Consider the following 13,178-nt stretch of genomic DNA (forward strand, 5'->3'; position numbering starts at 1 on the left):
AGCATCTCCCCTACGAGGAGAGGCTGAGGGAGCTGGGCTTGTTCAGCCTGGAGAAGAGAAGGCTGAGAGGGGACCTTAGAAATGCCTCTAAATATCTGCAGGGTGGGGGTCAGGAGGATGGGGCCAGACTCTTTCCAGTGGTGCCCAGTGACAGGACAAGGGGCAACGGGCACAAACTGGAGCAGAGGAAGCTCCAGCTGAAGATGAGGAAGAACTTCTTCCCTCTGAGGGTGACGGAGCCCTGGCCCAGGCTGCCCAGGGAGGCTGTGGAGTCTCCTTCTCTGGAGATATTCCAGCCCCGCCTGGACAAGGTCCTGTGCAGCCTGCTGTGGGTGACCCTGCTTGGGCAGGGGGTTGGGCTGGGTGACCCCCAGAGGTCCCTGCCAACCCCTACTATTCTGTGATTCTGTGATTCTGAGGTCTTCAGGAGGAGGGGGAAAGTAAATGCGCCGGGGTCCTCGAGCTACCGCTTCTAAGCACGAAGCTAATTTTAAAATCGTATCTGGAGGCAACAAAGCGAGGGAAATTCCTGCCCCAAAGAACTGCAGTTTGGCAGTGTTATAAGCAATAAAACCAGGGTTTTATCACAGAAAACAGCATGCAAATTTAGAAATCATCTGCATTGCCAGCCTTTCCTAAAATTGCCACAATAAAATGCTGTGGTAAGAGAATGTTATGGAGGTTGCAAATCCAAGCTCTGAAAAACTGGCAGAATTAAAGATAGCTGCAAAACCTTGACTTGTCTTTCTTAGGTACTAAAAAAAACACCAAACAAAAAACCCTCTGCAGAGCCCACTTTCACTGAGTGCGCACAGCAGATCAGATTTGGTAAAACGAAGCAACTGTTCAGTATTTCTTCTTGTCACTCACCGCACAGCCCCATGCCCTATTTATTTCTTACCAGCCAAGCCATGCACAGAATGAACAGTATTTCATTTTCTCAGGGGCTCGAAGCCACGGCATTCATCACTGCTCTATCCAGTTGCCTCGAAAGCTTTTGATTCACTTTCACAATATCTCTGTGAGATACAAAAAAAAAATATTACCCGCTCTGGGAGCACAGAGTGAGGCCAAGACTTCGAGAAGCATTCACCAGTGTTGCTCCCCTGGTGATGTCCCTGTGACTCTCTTCAAAGCTGGACACGTAGCCCACGCTAGTGCAGCGATTCAACAAAAGCCCCGGTTCCTGAGCCAGTATTTTTTACTATCCGTGCTGAGAAGGCACCAGTCCCAGGTCTCGCTTGCCTCGATCGCTCGGAGCCATCCCTCCCCTCCGACACCGCTCCGGCAGCATCGGCACCCACCCTGCAAGCGCCAGCTCCAGTCTGTCCCTGGGCACACTGGGCAACACTTACACAAGAGAGAGGAAGATGAAAGCTGCCTAAGCGAAAGCGTGGTCGGTTAAGTGATAAGCACCATCTTCATGTCTTTTGACCTAATGGACCAGAAGTATTAAATCTGCAAATAAGCCACACATAAAAATTTCGTTTAAGGTGTTAACGGAAAGCTTCTAGCCAGAGTAACACCGTGCCGAAGCGCTGGACGCGGCTCTGTGTCACGTGCCTGATGACTGTCTTGATCTGGGCTCCCTCAAGGAGCATCCACCTGTCTCACAGACCAAAAGGCTCCTCCAGCTGCTTTCTGTCTTCACGTTTCATTAGTGAGACTTGTGGCAATTTCAGGCTCTGGTGTGGACTTAAGAGACGTAAACTGCAGCAGCACGGGCGTGGGGGCGAGAGGAAGTCCCGCACAGCAGCGCTTCAAGCACCACCCGCAAAAACTGTATTCAGAAGAAGCTGGAATTTTATCTCCACGCGTTTTCAGACGGCCAGTTTCTGTACATCAGTACGAGCACATCCTTGAACGGCCCCTTAATCTGCCGTCACTCTTCAGGCTCAGCATGAATTAAGTGTCCTAATCCTTGAGCGAGACAGAAATAAACTGTTTACAAAAGTTCCTCCGAAGAACATCAGAAGAATTGCCTGATTTATCACTCGGCACTCTTAGTGATTTAATACAGAAGCACAGTTAGAGTCCACCTATATCCTAGAACTGTGATTACATCTTCCAAATTAACATGAAAACTGCTCTGACCTCAACCGGACCTCCCAAACCCGCGTTGCTGCAGCCCGCGCACAGCGCCCTGCGTTAGCCATCTACACTCCCAGGAACGCCAGAACTGACTAACAACCTCTAGATGCTTGGGTAAGAAAGGACACAAACTGCAAATTATTATTGTTACGAAAGCCCTGTTTCAAAACAAAACAAGTCATTCAGCGTGACCTGGATAGGCTGGAAAGCTGGGCAGAGAGGAACCTGATGAGGTTCAACAAGGGCAAGGGCAGGGTCCTGCACCTGGGGAGGAACAACCTCATGCACCAGTACAGGCTTGGGGTGGACCTGCTGGAGAGCAGCTCTGCGGAGAGGGACCTGGGTGTCCTGGTGGACGACAGGTTAACCATGAGCCAGCAGTGTGCCCTGGCTGCCAAGAAAGCCAATGGGATCCTGGGGTGCATCAAGAAGAGTGTGCCCAGCAGGACGAGGGAGGTTCTCCTTCCCCTCTACACTGCCCTGGTGAGGCCCCATCTGGAGTACTGTGTCCAGTTCTGGGCTCCCCAGTTCAAGAAAGATGAGGAGCTGCTGGAGAGAGTCCAGCGGAGGGCTACGAGGATGGCGAGGGGACTGGAGCATCTCCCCTACGAGGAGAGGTTGAGGGAACTGGGCTTGTTCAGCCTGAAGAAGAGAAGGCTGCGAAGGGACATTATAAATGCCTACAAATATCTGAAGGGTGGGGGTCAGGAGGATGGGGCCAAGCTCTTTTCAGTGGTGCCCAGTGACAGGACAAGGGGCAATGGGCACAAACTGGGGCACAGGAAGTTCCGTCTGAACAGGAGGAAGAACTTCTTCCCTCTGAGGGTGACGGAGCCCTGGCCCAGGCTGCCCAGGGAGGCTGTGGAGTCTCCTTCTCTGGAGATATTCCAGCCCCGCCTGGACAAGATCCTGTGCAGCCTGCTGTAGGTGACCCTGCTTCGGCAGGGGGGTTGGACTAGATGACCCACAGAGGTCCCTTCCAACCCCTACTATTCTGTGATTCTGTGATTCTCACAGAGTGAAATCTAAAATGGAGCTGAATGACACTTTTCAAGCCAACGTTGATCTTCCTGTTAGCCATAAAAGCTTAATGAAGTGCCTACAGGAGCTAGGGCCTGATAAAGCTCCAGCTTAATCCACCGTGCATGGGACACGAGGAGGAATGCTACACCTCCTGGCAGAGGCCAGATGTGGCCACATCTGCACGCACCCACCGCGTGCAGCGGCGCAGCATCAGGCAGCGGTTGCCTAGCGACCGGGGGGCTGCTCCCCTGGGTACCACGCTCCCCATCCGCCGGCAGACGCGGCACGCGTAGCTCGCGACCCCGGCCTGGCTTCCAGGCTGCAGGCAGCTTTGGGGCTCGCTCTCACGGAGGGAAGAGGTTTGGTTTTTGGAAGCTGCCGGCTCCCCCTGCCTCCCCCGGCACTGAGCCCGCAGCGTCTGAGACGGCGTGGGACCGGGGGGATGCAGCAGGCAGTACCCCACCGGGTGACCAACACCCGGGAACCCCACTAACACCCTGATGCCTGTCTCCAGGAGAAGGAAATCACAGAATCACAGCATGGAGGGGTTGGCAGGGCCCTCTGTGGGTCACCCAGCCCAACCCCCTGCCCAAGCAGGGTCACCCAGAGCAGGGGGCACAGCACCGCGGCCAGGCGGGGCTGGAATATCTCCAGAGAAGGAGACTCCACAGCCTCCCTGGGCAGCCTGGGCAAGGGCTCCGGCACCCTCAGAGGGAAGAAGTTCTTCCTCGGGTTCAGCTGGAGCTTCCTCTGCTTCAGTTTGTGCCCGTTGCCCCTTGTCCTGTCGCTGGGCACCACTGGAAACAGTCTGGCCCCCTCCTCCTGACCCCCACCCTGCAGATATTTAGAGGCATTTCTAAGGTCCCCTCGCAGCCTTCTCTTCTCCAGGCTGAACAAGCCCAGTTCCCTCAGCCTCTCCTCATAGGAGAGATGCTCCAGTCCCCTCCTCATCCTCGTAGCCCTCCACTGGACTTTCTCCAGCAGCTCCTCATCTTTCTTGAACTGGGGAGCCCAGCACTGGACACAGCACTGCAGATGGGGCCTCACTAGGGCAGTGTAGAGGGGGAGGAGAACCTCCCTTGACCTGCTGGCCACACTCCTCCAAAAGGAGACCTGCTGCTTCCTCCGGGTCAGCAGACACTCAGCCAGGTTCTGAGCTTTAACCGACAGGATGACGAAGCAGTGGAGAACCCAAACCGGCGAAACACGCCCCAGCCATACCTGCACTGCCACTATGGTAGTTTTCTTTCTCAGAGGAGAAGGGATAGAGCTCTCCTTCCAGGCAGCACCACGGTTCTTACAGCAGCTAAGCAGCACGTGTCACGGGTGCAGTGCTTCGTGGTTCAAAAAGCAGAATCAAAAATGCCTGTTCCCGAGGGTCTGTCATTTGTACGGGTGTTTTGTGCTATGGGTTGGATTAAATATCACCGCATACGGCTGCACGTTTCCACAGAGGCCATTTCCCCAACACCTCCCCACAGCACCAAACTACAGACAGAACTCCTCCTCTCTGCCTTCACATCGCTCTAAACGAACAGGACTGAGAGGGGAAAAAAATACACTGCTGGGGAGGGGGCAGAAAACTCCCTTGGCTGACCTTTTGGGGCACGTATCCATCACTGCACGCAGCCTCCAGACCGCAGGCGCATTAGAAAGATGAGTAAGTGGATGGAGTTACATTACCGTTAGGACTCCAGTGGTAATTTCCTGGCTTTTCATTATTTAACTGAGGCATGCTGCATTTTCAAGTGAATCTGTTATTTGTCACGTAGACCTGTTCTTTCAAGGTATGCGACTTAACACCTCAGTCAGCACTGAAAAGTATCCTGTTTGACATCTCTATACGTTAGCAAGCACCTCAATTTGCAGCCTTGCAAATGTTTCTCTCACACATACTTGAAAGAATTTAGACTAAAGGCAAAAAACCAGAAACCTCAGGATGGCCACAGATACTGTCGTGATATTGACCACAAGAGTACTATATAGAAGAACACCAGATTGCTTTATCAACCACTCAGTTCAGACCTATTAAATTACTGCTGTTGACAAATCCTTGTTACAATGCAACATTTGACACGCAAGTGATGTACATATTAATGAACGCTGCGCTTGCGACAGCAGCAGAAGTCAGAATTTTGAAAAAATGAACACAACTCAGCAGTACAAGCACCCGTAAAGCCCTCAGGTAGTGCTTCAGCCTTTCAGAACTGACCTCTGGTACACATCTGCCCTGTCAGAGCCATTTGGATCTGGCTTCTGCAGAAGATGGGCAGCTCAGCTGAAGAGCAATCAGAGAGAAGTTCGCTGGAAAAAATTCCCGAGCAGAAATACGAGCGATCACAAACGTCTTTTTCACACCTACAGAAGGCAGACCAGAGTTCAGCTCATCTGAAATCTAAAATTTCCAGCCTTTACCTCTAATAAATCAAAGAGTGAATGTGACTGTTGCTCCTAGCTTTCACTGAAGCTGCAGGAGTAAAACCAGACAACAACAATATTTAAGGGCCAGCCACAGAAAGATTTGGCGTTATTATTTTTGTCAACCTCTGCTGCAGAATCAGTACTGCACCGAATGGCAATTAGCCAGCGTGAACTGACAAAACTCTATTAAAACCTAACTGCATCCATGGTATCATGGAATATGATCTAACAAGCTAAATCCACTGCTTACACTTTGTGTAAAATGTGCTACATCGCATTATAAATTAAATTTATCAGAGCTGCTACAAGAGCAATTATAGTCAAAAAACCAAAGAGCCAATCTTGTTTTAAAAACTGTTAAGGTTTCCAACCCTTTATTTCTAAAGCATACCTTAATTCCAAAATAAATATATTTAAATATATTTTGCCTACAGGAATCTTATTACTAGATTGATCTAACGAAACCTTAATACACACTACTCTCTCCAAAAACCGTGAATCATCATTTGATACCATAAGCAGTTTATTAATTCATGTACAGCTATCTGAAGAACTTCCAATGCTAGAACTGTCAATCTCCGAGATCAATACAGGAAGCTCGTTCACATTTAGTAAGAAGAGAAGAAAAAAAAAAGGGGGGGGGGGTGGAGGAAATCAGGTCTCAGTAGTTAGAGCTATCCACTGTTTTGTGTTTTAAGAATTAGTTTCTCCCCCTCCCTCCTTTCCTGAAATAGGCTGCTTGACATTTAAAAATAGACCTATTCTTCATGTTAAAATGCATTCCCATGACTCAGAAATTAAAGCAGAAACGACTTGCTAATTCATGCAGCCAAACTTCTTTGTAAGAAAAGCTCACCTTTTCCTTGGCGTTGCTTTGTTCAGACTAGAGTCAGGCAAGGACTAGCTTTCTCCCAGAATCGATTCCTCAAAGCACCACATCCCCAATAACCAGACAAGAAAAGCTTTTTGTGTTCAGAGCCACCTCCTTGTAAGCCACTTAGTGTGCAAGCGATGTCAAATTTGTGAAGAATTTATCTGGGTTTACTCCCTCCTCTAAAGTCCGTGCCTTCAGATACTCACCTTGTAGTAAACCAGGCTGCTTCTACCGATGTGTTGGCACAAAGCATCAAGAACATAAAGCCAACTAAAAAAAAAAAAAGACCCTAAAAGGATATGGGCATAAACTCAATACCCAAATATCAGAAGACAACCCCAGGTGCTCTAAAGTATTGGAAGCTCACAGAAGAAACACAAACTCCTCCTCCTGTCCTTCCTTTCCCAACATTCTTCCCCCAAAGCGCAGCCCATCTGGTAACAGATACGAACGAACGGGAGGACTCACCAGCCTCACAGGTTTCTCCTCGGCTCGACAGCCAGACCGGGCATCGCCCTCTCCTCCCCTCTCCCCAGCAACCTCCCCTCCGCCTGGCAGGCAGGTATCCCCCACAAGCTGCCACACCGCCTCGTCACAGCTAATTAGCAGACTAACCCGACTATATTTATTCTCTTTTCAGATGGTGGGTGCTCTCCCACACACCAGCGAAGTGAAAAAGTAACAAGTACTTCAGTGGTATTGACGACTTGACAGGTACCAGCCAGGACCAGTTTTCCAGCTCTGCAGACAAGAACAAAACGCTGGAGCAAGCCAGGCAGCGGCACAAGGACCAGGTGATAGAGAGGATTGTAAGAAATGTGAAACTATAACAAAAAGCCTTAATATTTTCTAGTTTTTAGTAGTCTTTAGTACTGTAACTTGTATTTCTGCATGCATAGTGATCTAACAATATAACTGTTACACTAATCCCTGCTTTCTCATTAAGGAATGTAGTGGAAGGACATGGGCACAAGCTATCACTTAGTCGTTAGACAAAATAATTAAGTGAAACAAAAGTGGTCTTGATTCTCAGCAAATAATTGGGATAATTGTGGGATAAAAGAGACTCCTAAATAACTCTACTCCAGACAGCTCAGCCTTGGGAGGGCAAATGCGCCAAGCTACAGAGATAAGGAGGCACCAAGAGAGCAACAAGACTGGAGCAAAACAACCTGAAGGACATGATATACGTGATGCTAGAACTGAGTTTGCACAGAAACAAATGTCAATCAGTGAACAGCGTGATGAAGAGGATGGGCCTTCATCTTGGGACCCCGGAAGACCACCCAAAGATACTAACAGACATGCGTGAAAGATATTTACATATGCTAATTAGTTCCTAGAAATATAATGAATAATGACCTGTGTGATTGTATTTAACCTGAAGCAACAGGGTGTCTGGCGTGCACGTTTGGAGGAGAAATCCCCCATGTGCCCGGCGCCGCAATAAAGAATCCCTGCTGAGCAGTGTACATTGTGCTGTGAGGTTTTTCTTACCGGATCTTCGAATCACAGGGGAAGAGCTTGGGGCCACGCATCTGAGGAAGAACGCAGCCCAAGGCGCCGCAGCCATGTACCAGAGGGTTTCCCCATGAGCCTTCGGCTTGCCGGCACAGACGCCACGAAAAATAACCAAATCCTCGCATTGCGCCAACCCCGCCGGCCACACGGACGAAGGTTTTTGTGCCTGAAGGCAGCACTACAAACCCAGAACTTCAAAGAGCTGGAACCAGAGCGTCACCAAAGCAACGGCCACTGCCTCCCGCAGGACAGCCCCCCTGCGCGAGTCCTGTTTGTCAGAGCAGCTCCTCAGGGTTCTGCATCACGAAGCGGAGAGGTGACCTCCGGGATGGACACCCGTCCACCCATGGGTCACGGCCAGAGCGGCCGCAGCGCAGCAGCCACCAGCCCAAACCTGAAAATCGGTCTGGAAAATGAAGGCATCGGCCAGGAGGACGTGCCCGCCAAGGAAACCGGCGGCTGCGCCCATGGCAAGCGCGTATTTCACCTCTTTGGTGAAGAGAGGGACCTGTTGATTCCTTTTTCCACGCACCGAGGCCAAACGAACTCATTTCTAACACTGGGAAATCAGAACTCCCTCACTTCTGCCAGTCTAACAGCACAACAGTCTTGAAAAAAGCAAAGTTTGTGAATACTGAGAAGGCCATTTTTGACAACCAGTAAGCTGTCGTATCTTACTTACTCTAACTTAACACTGATCATCACAAAACTATCAGAATATGCACTGTTCAATCCTTTTTTTTAAAGCTTATCTCCAAGTTTTCGAAGCAAGCAGGTTTGTTAAAAGCGCACAGCTCTCACTGTATTAGATTTAAAAAAAACCAAACTGTATTTTCCTATGTTCATAAAAGTGATGTAGAGCCCAATGGAACTCACCTCTCCCGTATTTTCAGGAAATGTATTATCTTGAATTCACCTGCTAATGTACAAAACCCTCTAGAATTGTGTCTCACATAGAAAAATATTACAAGGTTTCCAAGCGATTCTGCTTTTCTTCTTTGGCCTTAATTTTTCTGTCGTCTGGCAGTGGGGTTAGGCAATTCTCTACTGTATTTTGCCTCAACCCAAAGCAACTGCACTTCACATCACAAGGAGAGTAACGCACCCCGATCCTGCACGTTCCCAAACAGAAACCGGTCACAAGCTTTTGCTGTGGCTGCCAGAGAATGTTTTCCCAACCTATTCTCCCCTAGGAAGGGGGTTCTTGGGAGTACGGATGGTGGGAACAGATGTGTCACCTCTCTTCTTCCCGAACGTTCAGGAAGGATCACAGATTTTTCCAGGGTAGGCGGGACGCAGGTGTTAACAGCCAGAAATCCCAGAACCACGTAGGGTTACCTCCTCCCCTTCAGTCCTCCTCCGTGCCCGAAAGGCACAGTTGTTTACACCAGTGTGTTCTTAAAGCTCATCCGCAGTCAGACGGGAGGCTGCGAGTCGGGCTTTCCACCCTATTTTACCAGCATCAGCATCTCCCGACAGCGCACACTCATCTTCGGGAACTTGGAAACGCTCATGGCTGGTGTACGAGCACAAAGACGGGAAGATACAGCACGTTTTGTTTCTCAGAACACTGCTTCGGTAAAGCTATCGCTTCCCAACCTCGGAAAAACTAATCCCAGGGGAATCTAAATTTACGCCACATTAGTTTTAACGCCACCCAAAACCTCTTTTTATAAACAAAAACAAATCTTGCAGTAACGGGCCTATTTTAAAAAACATCAACGGATAAAGTCCCACTTTTGAAGTCACGCAATATTTTTCAGCTGTCCTCGTCAGCCCCAGCACCTTCGCGAGCGCCGGGCCCACCGGGAATCAGCCGCGCCGGCACCCAAGGGCGCAAGGGAGGAAAACCCAAGGCAGGCCACCCCAAAAGCCACCCGAGCTGCAGGGCTTCGCCCCGCTCCTCCCGCCCCGGGCAGCCTCCCCTCCAGCCACCCACCAGCACCCAAACACCCGGCTCCTTGGAAGAAACAACGCCAGCTGCGTGGTTTTTTTTTTTTTGCCTTTACCGTTTCAGATCGATAAAAAAAAATTCCGCGTCGAAACCTGAAAAATGAACTTTTATCCTCCGCCAGCCCGGAGGAAGTTTTAACCCGGTTCTTGGGGAAGCAGCCGGAACCCCGACTTCTGAGGAACCCCCCCTCACTCCGGCTCCGCTGCGCTCTCCTGCCAGACCCCGGCTCCCACCGCCCGCTCTCAGGCGAACCCCAGCCGCCGGCTCCGAAACACGGCGAGCCCACAGCCCCGCTCCGTCCCTACCCGCAAACGCGCTCCCACACCCCAAAAACCGGCTCCTCGGTGGGGGGAAAAAACCCCCCGGCAGGTCCGGGGCTGCACCCCGCGCCGTCGCACCTCGCCCCTCCTCGGAGAGCTCTCCCCGCCGCAGAACCCCGCTGGGGAAGGGAAGGGAAGGACGGCTCCACCGGGCTCGGAGGGGGGGGGGGGAAGGGGGGGCAGCTCCGCCGCCGCGCACCCGAAGTTGGCGAATGAGCCGCGGCTGCGGGGAGGGAGGCGGCCCCCGCTTCTGGCAGGCACCGCGCTGGGGTCGGCGCCGCCAGGACCAGGACCGGGACCGGACGCGTCCCGCCCTACCCAGGCTTCCCCCCCCCCCCGCGTACCTGAGGTGGCCGCGGCCCCGCGCTCAGCAGCGCCGCCGCCCGCCCGGGGCAGAGCGCGGCCCCGCCGCCCTCCTCCTCCTCATGGCCGCCGAGGCGCGGCGGGACGGCGCTCCCCGGGCGCGGCCGCGGCTGCTCCGCGCTCCGCTCCGCCCAACGGCTGCGGCGGCGCGGGCACCGCTCGGCTCCCGCGATACTTGGGGCCCGGCCCGGCGGAGCGGGGAGGCGGCGGGGTGGGTGTCCCCGCCGCGGGGGGTGCCGGCTGCCGGGCGGGCAGGGGCGGGGGGCGGCTCCTCGCCTTACTGAGGGGGAAGGGGGGGCTGTGCCGTGAGGCGATCCGGCCGCCCCGCCGCCCCCGCACCGGGGGGGTCCCGGGGAAAGCCGCCCCTCCGCCCGGGCTCCGCGCTGGGGGGGTCTGGAGGGCCGCGGCCAGCTCCTGGGGGTTCGTGGCCTGTTGGTCCCCGTGGAGGGAGGCGTCGAGAAAACGGGGGGCAGAATGGGCACAGTCCCTCAATGAAGGGATTAATTAATTCATTAATTAGATTAATGAAGAGTGTTGGTACTTCCGCTCAGACGCCCGGTGGTGTGGGGGCAATGGCAGGAGGTGATGGAGGCGGGCTGGTGGCACCAAGGCTGGCCGGGACCCCGGTGAGGGGCGGCTGCGGCCCCCGAAGCCTGGGCCCGAGGCAGCCCAGTCACCTTGCTGACAGGCTACCAAAAGCGACCAGTTTCCTCCAGTTTCCTCCAGTTTCCTCCAGTTTCCTCCAGTTCCCTCCAGTTTCCTCCAGTTTCCTCCAGTTCCCTCCAGTTTCCTCCAGTTTCCCAGCAGCAGGTTACTCAGAGGGACCCCCGCTGACGCTTCCTCCGGTTCCCGGTCCCGGGGGGAGCAGGCGTACCGCCGTTACTCCAGGCATCGAGCCGCTCTTACCCTCCGCTCCCAGCCCTGGGTGCCACATCCTGCAGGAGAAGCTACACGGTTACATGTCAAAATATTGTATTTCTGCATTTAAAAACAAATAAACAGGGGGATCATGGTTGAAACGCGTGCCCTGAAGCAGAGGTATTTCACCGTTCTTCAGGTAAAATTCAGAGGAAGCTTCTTCTGCCTCGCCCGGAGGAAGGTTCTGGACATCCTATCAGAGCAGCGTGCATGGACAGTTGGGATGTTTTCCAAATCATCACCCGCAGATCGTGGAGGCCCTGCCTCTTGCACCAAAAGCGGCGGCAGGTTTTCAGCGTTGGCTGGAATTTTATTACTTTCGTGAGGGGAACCTCACTCATTAGCAAAGGAGAGCAAACCAAAAAGCCATCCGTCCTGTTTCCCTGACCAGCCAGGCAAGGGTTGCGCAGACCTGCACTTTTTTCTCAGCGGGTAGCGGATAAAAGGCCGAGGAAGTTTTGCATTTCGATATAGTGGGTCGATGTCAGCACACTCCTTCCCTCTCTTCCTGCCTGCGTGTGACCAGCCTTGGCAGCGCTGAAGCCAAGTGAGAAAGTCCTGACTCGAAACATTTTCTTGTCAGTTGAATGATACCTTTGTTGACACCGAAAGCTAACTGCGTAAACTAGCTGCTTTGATACAAGGATGAGAAACCTCTTGGCACTTTGTGTTTCTTCTTCTCCCCGCAAAATAATTAATAAAAGCGTTTTTCAGTATGTTCTGAAATAACATTTAAGTTAATGATTTGATAGCCTTTGTTTCTCTTCTCAAGACATACCGAAAGATTGCTCAGAATATTTTAACGTCTCTGTAGGGGTATGAAGTCTGTTCAATGTATATGATATATAGCCTTTATGGTGTTAAATGATTCCTAAGGTAGACTCAACACAAGCAAAGCAGAGAACTCGTCTACTGCTGGAGTGCCAGACTGGAAATCCTCAGCTACGTGCCTCGCTGCGGATGAGCAAGTCGATTTCCCTGCATTGCAGCTTGCTTATCTCTAACCTCGCACGGGCCTGGTGAGCATTAATTGCTTCCTGTAAAGTCCGTTACGGTGCAGAATAGGGTGTTGCCTCTATAAGTGCAAAGTGTTCTTTCTCTGCTCATTTTTAATACTGCTAGTAGGATGTTTATTCCAAGTAGGAAAACGTGAGCTATAATGGTAGAAGAAAACAGTGATCCGCAGAGTTTGGCACCCTTAGAACAATACTCTCCCGCAAAATGAATAAATACAAAGAAACAGCAAAATCCAGTGGCTGCGTTATTCATGCAGTCCAAAGGCCACGTTCACATTCTGGGCGATGCCACCTGTTTGAAAATACTTTGGAGCAGGTTGGTCTCGTGGAAGGACTGTTTTCGCCGCCTGACTAGTAACCATGCCCTGTTGTGGGGCAGAAGCGTTCACTTCTCAGCATACTTTTCCTTTTAGTTCGTGTAATAGACAACTGCTGTCTTCATTCATGAAAACAACAGGCCTCCAAATGTTACAAAGAGACTTACTTTCAACAAGCTCCTGGCAGCACAACCGCACGGATCTTTAAACTGGTGTATAAAAGATATTTTCCGTGTCAAAAAATTTTCATACTTCATTTTTCCCTGGTTGTTCAGAACTCGATTCCTCTGTAATAGCGGTGATTTCCTCTGTGCGTACCAAGACTTCTGCCTCGCGTTGTCTTTGTCCCAGTGTTAAAGA

At 51.7% G+C, this 13,178-nt stretch overlaps 1 protein-coding gene across 5 annotated transcripts in view; it reads right to left on the minus strand.

Moving 5' to 3' along the window:
• Nucleotides 1-10,651, minus strand: part of GALNT13 (polypeptide N-acetylgalactosaminyltransferase 13) — a 144,484-nt gene extending 133,833 nt beyond the window's left edge. Inside the window, exon 1 of one of the 5 annotated variants that reach the window (XM_075430659.1) lies at nucleotides 10,549-10,651. The gene's annotated coding sequence lies outside the window, so the exon portion shown is untranslated. Of the gene's footprint in view, nucleotides 1-6,615; nucleotides 6,635-6,877; nucleotides 6,920-10,189; nucleotides 10,258-10,282; nucleotides 10,359-10,548 lie in introns of those variants that run through there. The other 4 variants (XM_075430660.1, XM_075430662.1, XM_075430661.1 and 1 more) reach the window with 4 other exon arrangements.
• Between the last annotated feature and the right edge of the window lie 2,527 nt (nucleotides 10,652-13,178).

The sequence above is a fragment of the Opisthocomus hoazin genome, chromosome 9, assembly GCF_030867145.1.
Source record: "Opisthocomus hoazin isolate bOpiHoa1 chromosome 9, bOpiHoa1.hap1, whole genome shotgun sequence".
Classification (NCBI taxonomy): Eukaryota; Metazoa; Chordata; class Aves; order Opisthocomiformes; family Opisthocomidae; genus Opisthocomus; species Opisthocomus hoazin.